This window comes from Bidens hawaiensis, unplaced genomic scaffold (genome assembly GCF_021521415.1).
Source record: "Bidens hawaiensis isolate Kalapana, Puna unplaced genomic scaffold, B.hawaiensis_p1.1 tig00066087_1, whole genome shotgun sequence".
Lineage (NCBI taxonomy): Eukaryota > Viridiplantae > Streptophyta > Magnoliopsida > Asterales > Asteraceae > Bidens > Bidens hawaiensis.
The window spans coordinates 6608-13214 of record NW_027501762.1 but is presented as its reverse complement, the minus strand read 5'-3'; positions in this window follow the sequence as shown (position 1 = coordinate 13214).

Here is a 6607-nt window from a genome sequence, read left to right as displayed (position 1 = left end):
ACAATCAGAGTTAATTAAAACTTTTGCGGAAACGTTAACTTAAATCATTCGTTACAAAACATTTATTTTTTTGAAACCATAACATAAAAACATCATATTTAGAACATCACTTCTTCCATCTTCAGATGCCAGCCGTTCAATCCATTCCATGTGCCCTCCATGCTAGCTCGTTAAACGTATTCACTTGCGTGCATACTAAAAGTCAGCTACGCTGAGTGAGTTCTAGTTAATCAGGAGACATACAATACATACACATATCGTACATACATATATATCTTAAACTTGTATAATATCCATAAGAGGACGTCACGTAATATCTACTAAAAGAACAATTACTATTGTCCATGCTATAAATTCTCCGTAGAAGGAACACTCTATATATATTATCCATAGAAGGAACACTCTATATACTTTCCATAGAAGGAACACCTTATAGACTTTCCATAGAAGGAACACTCTGCTATCCATAGAAGGAACAATACACTATCCATAGAAGGAAACACTATACTATCCATAGAAGGAACATTATACATAGAAGGAACTCTATATATTATCCATCAGGAGGAACACTGTATATAAATTATTATCTCATGTCCATGTAAGAAGCTAATCACTTCCCTCGGCAATACGTGCAATATCCGAAGATCGTTCACGTATCGACAAGTAATCATACCATATTCATAGCTTTATTTATAACCTGACAGTACGTGCAATATCCGAAGATCGTTCATGTACCGACAAGCAATCATACAATATTCATATCTATCACATATATCATGCGCATACACTTACCACTTAAGCTAAGTGCAATATCCGAAGATCGTTCACGTACCGACACGCAATCATTCGTATCTACCACATATATCATACATGGCATACCCTTATCATTCATACATTATATATATATCATACGTATCTGTCATCATAACCCAACAGTACATGCAATATCCGAAGATCGTTAATGCACACATCATACATATATCAATCATACATTATGATATAAGTCTATTTATACATCTCGAATCCCTTGTAAAGTTGTGTATATTTAATGTTTTAAGTTCGGTTTAGTTCGTGTTTTGTTTATCTTTTATTATTTAAGGTTTTGAGTCAAGATTTATATATTTATCGTGTTTTATATCTTTTGGTGTCTTGCATGTTAAATCTAATTCTTTCTATCATTTCATGCGAAGTTTATGTTCGATTTACTCGTCAATGACTACATGATTAGTTCACTTAGAGTTTCGATTTGGTTTCATGTAGATGGTGGCTTTTGAGTCAAGGAAAAGAAGTTCTAGAAGTTTCTCATCGTTACTTGGAGTTCAAGAAAGAGATCTAACATGATTAAATAATAAATAAAAAGCAAAAAATGAAAATTCCCTCCTGGAGTGCGCCGCGCCGCGCGACCGGGGGAGGCCATGCCCGTCGCGCGGCCCCTAGGGAGTCTGGTATGCGCGTTTTGCAAGTTTTAAGGACCAGCTGATTTATATATACATACTATTGCAAACCTAGACGAATTTAGAACATATTGCAGCCGATTTTGAGAGAGAAACAAAGGTTTGGAAGGAGTTTTGAAGGTAGGAATCAAGGAGGATCGAGAAGGCTTTCAAGGAGGTGTTCAAGGATCGATTAACAAGGGTTTTATCGCTCTAACTTTGATTCCTTGTTCATTATCATGTTTTTCCTCTTTGTTTTCAATACTTGTTTAGGATTATTTTTATTAATGATTCTAGGCTAGACTTCATGTCTACATAGGTTTGATGAACATGTGTTGATTTAATTCTTGCCTTGGACAATTGATTTGATTATGGTTTAGTTTTATTAATAGTAAAAGACTTGATTTTGTTTTCATGATGCATGTGAGTATTTGTTATCTTGATTGATTATTAACTATTGCTTCACATAGATCTTTTATCTCTTGATTGTGTTCTTTAGATTTAGGGTTTATCTTTAATCATTACTTGGTGTTTTGATTATTGTGATTGAATGGGTACATTAGATCATAGAAGCTTGTTGATAATTGTTTAGGGTTTCAAATGTTCTGCTAAATTCCAATAGCTATAAGGTGAGGAGTTGTTCGTGTGTCTTGGTCAATCGCATGCTAGGATAGATTAGTGACAATATTCTTGCTTATTGTGTTGATCCTTGTTCATGATGTCGTGTTTAGCTTATCAAGTTATCTAGGGCTTAGTGTTTAGTAAGATTGCTTGCTTTAGATACTATTAATTAACCCTAATTGATTACTGTGAGGAAATCAATATAACTGATTGCTTAATAATCTAATATTCATTCTTTCGATTTTACTTGATGCGATTGAGGGGTCCTTTAGGGTTTGTTAGATGAATATATTTAGAAATCAGTTTCCATATCATATTATTTGTCCTTTGCTTGATGATTGTTGATACATGGGATTCTTACCTAGGTAGATTCCTTCTCTGATTGGTTTCAATCTTGTATTTTATTGCTTATTTCTAGTTTACTCGTTCATTTAATTTCTTAGTTTAATATTAGTTTAAAAACCCCCTTAAAACATTAATAATAAATAGTCGTGTCGTAAGTCGAGTTTAATTAGCTAATTAACGTAATTTATAGAGTCCTGTGGGTTCGATATACCGGACTTACTTAGCTTTAGTACAATTGATCGGTTCACTTGCCGGTGTTTTGTGTAGTTGAGTCTTAGGTCTAGTTTTTATTACTTGTTTAATTTAGTAAATATTTAATTGAGTGTTTTAAGCACATCTCGAATCCCTTGTAAAGTTGTGTATATTTAATGTTTTGAGTTCGGTTTAGTTCATGTTTTGTTTATCTTTTATTATTTAAGGTTTTGAGTCAAGATTTATATATTTATCGTGTTTTATATCTTTTGGTGTCTTGCATGTTAAATCTAATTCTTTCTATCATTTCATGCGAAGTTTATGTTCGTTTTACTCGTCAATGACTACATGATTAGTTCACTTAGAGTTTCGATTTGTTTTCATGTAGATGGTGGATTTTGAGTCAAGGAAAAGAAGTTCTAGAAGTTTCTCAACGTTACTTGGAGTTCAAGAAAGAGATCTAACATGATTAAATAATAAATAAAAAGCAAAAAATGAAAATTCCCTCCTGGAGTGCGCCGCGCCGCGCGACCGGGGGAGGCCATGCCCGTCGCGCGGCCCCTAGAGAGTCTGGTATGCGCGTTTTGCAAGTTTTAAGGCCCAGCTGATTTATATATACATACTATTGCAAACCTAGACGAATTTAGAACATATTGCAGCCGATTTTGAGAGAGAAACAAAGGTTTTGAAGGAGTTTTGATGGTAGGAATCAAGGAGGATCGAGAAGGCTTTCAAGGAGGTGTTCAAGGATCGATTAACAAGGGTTTTATCGCTCTAACTTTGATTCCTTGTTCATTATCATGTTTTTCCTCTTTGTTTTCAATACTTGTTTAGGATTATTTTTATTAATGATTCTAGGCTAGACTTCATGTCTACATAGGTTTGATGAACATGTGTTGATTTAATTCTTGCCTTGGACAATTGATTTGATTATGGTTTAGTTTTATTAATAGTAAAAGACTTGATTTTGTTTTCATGATGCATGTGAGTATTTGTTATCTTGATTGATTATTAACTATTGCTTCACATAGATCTTTTATCTCTTGATTGTGTTCTTTAGATTTAGGGTTTATGTTTAATCATTACTTGGTGTTTTGATTATTGTGATTGAATGGGTACATTAGATCATAGAAGCTTGTTGATAATTGTTTAGGGTTTTAAATGTTCTGCTAAATTCCAATAGCTATAAGGTGAGGAGTTGTTCATGTGTCTTGGTCAATCGCATGCTAGGATAGATTAGTGACAATATTCTTGCTTATTGTGTTGATCCTTGTTCATGATGTCGTGTTTAGCTTATCAAGTTATCTAGGGCTTAGTGTTTAGTAAGATTGCTTGCTTTAGATACTATTAATTAACCCTAATTGATTACTGTGAGGAAATCAATATAACTGATTGCTTAATAATCTAATATTCATTCTTTCGATTTTACTTGATGCGATTGAGGGGTCCTTTAGGGTTTGTTAGATGAATATATTTAGAAATCAGTTTCCATATCATATTATTTGTCCTTTGCTTGATGATTGTTGATACATGGGATTCTTACCTAGGTAGATTCCTTCTCTGATTGGTTTCGATCTTGTGTTTTATTGCTTATTTCTAGTTTACTCGTTCATTTAAATTCTTAGTTTAATATTAGTTTAGAAACCCCCTTAAAACATTAATAATTAATAGTCGTGTCGTAAGTCGAGTTTAATTAGCTAATTAACGTAATTTATAGAGTCCTGTGGGTTCGATATACCGGACTTACTTAGCTTTAGTACAATTGATCGGTTCACTTGCCGGTGTTTTGTGTAGTTGAGTCTTAGGTCTAGTTTTTATTACTTGTTTAATGTAGTAAATATTTAATTGAGTGTTTTAAGCACATCACATTACATATAGAAATCATATCTTTAAACTACCACCTGGCTGTACATGCAATATCCGAAGATCGTTCACGCACTGTCAAGCATTCATCATACATGAATCACACAAGGTATACACTTACCACTTAGGGTAAGTGTATTAGCTATCACATCGAGTATGCACACAGGCTCGAAAACATAACAAGGAAGTGGGGGGCTTGAACTCACCTGAATGCGGTTACGTTCATCGTTAATGGTTATTCCCTTCTTTTAGTTGTGCACGGCTAACTGTATAACAATTACAAGTATTAATTACTATCACTAACCATATTTTATTTCCAGTTTAATATAACCCTCAAAGAACGGGAGTCCGTGGGTAGCGCCCCTGGCAGCAGGGTTCTTGGGGCGGCAGCCTCTAGCGGGGTTCAAGGGGCAGAGCCCCTGGCTGGGATTGAGCTGCTAGGTCAGTTTGGAAAAAATTTATTTCTATTAACTGTCTTAACATATTTCCCATAAGGATTTTAAATTATTATTTTATTCTCTTACTCATTTACTTTAACGAATTAAGCCTGATTCGTTAACTAATTCGTTACCTTTCGTGATCTGATTCGTTAGTCTAGTTCGTCACCTGGTTCGTTATCTAAGCATAGCGAATTGGGTAAGTAACGAATCACTTGATTCGTTATCTTAGTATAACGAACTGGGTGAGTAACGAATCACTTAACGAATTTCTTAATGAACTTCTTAACGAACTGCATACGAAACTGCTTCTAGTTCGTTATCTCTTCTTAACGAATGGGCATAACGAATTGCTTGCCAATTCGTTATGTCTCCGCTAACGAACTAGGGTTAGGTCAGAAACATTCCCTGAAAACGTATTCCTTGTACGCTGCCTTTAAAGACGGCGCCGCCGTGCCGGAAAACCGGGCGGTGGCCGGAAAAGCGTGTTTTACCCCATTTTACACCATTTTTCACCGTTTTTTGTCATGTTTGATCCAGATATGAGCTACGGTGATCCCTAAGCTCATATTTTGGTCGGTTTATACCCGATTCCATCAGTATCTCATGACTTTAACGGTTTGAGGTGTCGGCTCGTCGTTTTGCGACTTGATCTAACGGGTTTGGATCTCTACAAAATCATACTATCATTACCTCGGGTCGGAAATCGATTCTTCTTCTTGGTTTCGGCTAGAGAGAGAAAGTAGGATGAGAGATAGCTAAGTGTGTGTTTTGGGTGGCGTATGAAATATGTGTAAATGAATGAATTAAGGGTTAATTATGGTTTATATATTATGGGTCATGAGCTTAAGCCCATGGTCTTTCCTTTTATAACCCAAATCCATCACCCATATTACTTAACCCAACACAAGCCCATCTCATAACATCGAATATTTTTATATTTTAACCGAACGTAAAATCGGGATGTTACATTTTTGTTACTCATAATTACTCCATTTTGTTTATAAATGTTTTTGTTTTAAGCAAGTTAATGAATACTACCAGTCAAGGTAGTATTCATTAACTCATATTTATGTTATAAGTCTAGTTTTTATTACTCATAATTACACCATTTTGGTTTATAAATGGTTTTGTTTTAAGGGATCCCTTTGTTTTAATGCTTTAACAACTTAAAATCCTTTTTTTAAGCATTATTGTCTACTATATTTAAATGTATTTTTTTTTATTTTTAGAGAATGTCTTTAGCAACCAAACATCCGTAGGCCAACCAGATGTGGTATCTCTTGTTTCCATAGAACCAAAAATTCTTCAAGAAGAGGATGCTTATCATGTGTATTATTCTCCTAATGGTACGAAGTTTTGGTGTCCAAAGATTGATAACAATTTAAAACCTATTGAAGACACTGTTTTTAAATCTTGGGAAGATGTTGTTACCATATATTATAAGTATGCTGAAGAATCTGGTTTTTCGGTCCGCAAAGGCCAAAATAAGAAATGGAAAGGTGTCGTTACACTCAAGTATTTGAGGTGTAACAAGTACGGTACCCCCCAAAGCAAATGTTCATTTGATTCCATGGCTGAACCGTCAATGTATGTCAGGCAAAAGACATTCACCATAACTGATTGCAAGGCTCACCTAGGTGTTTCATTTTGTCGTGAAACATCTAAATTTATTGTGTCTAAGTTTGTAGAAGATCACAATCATTGTCCTGTTGA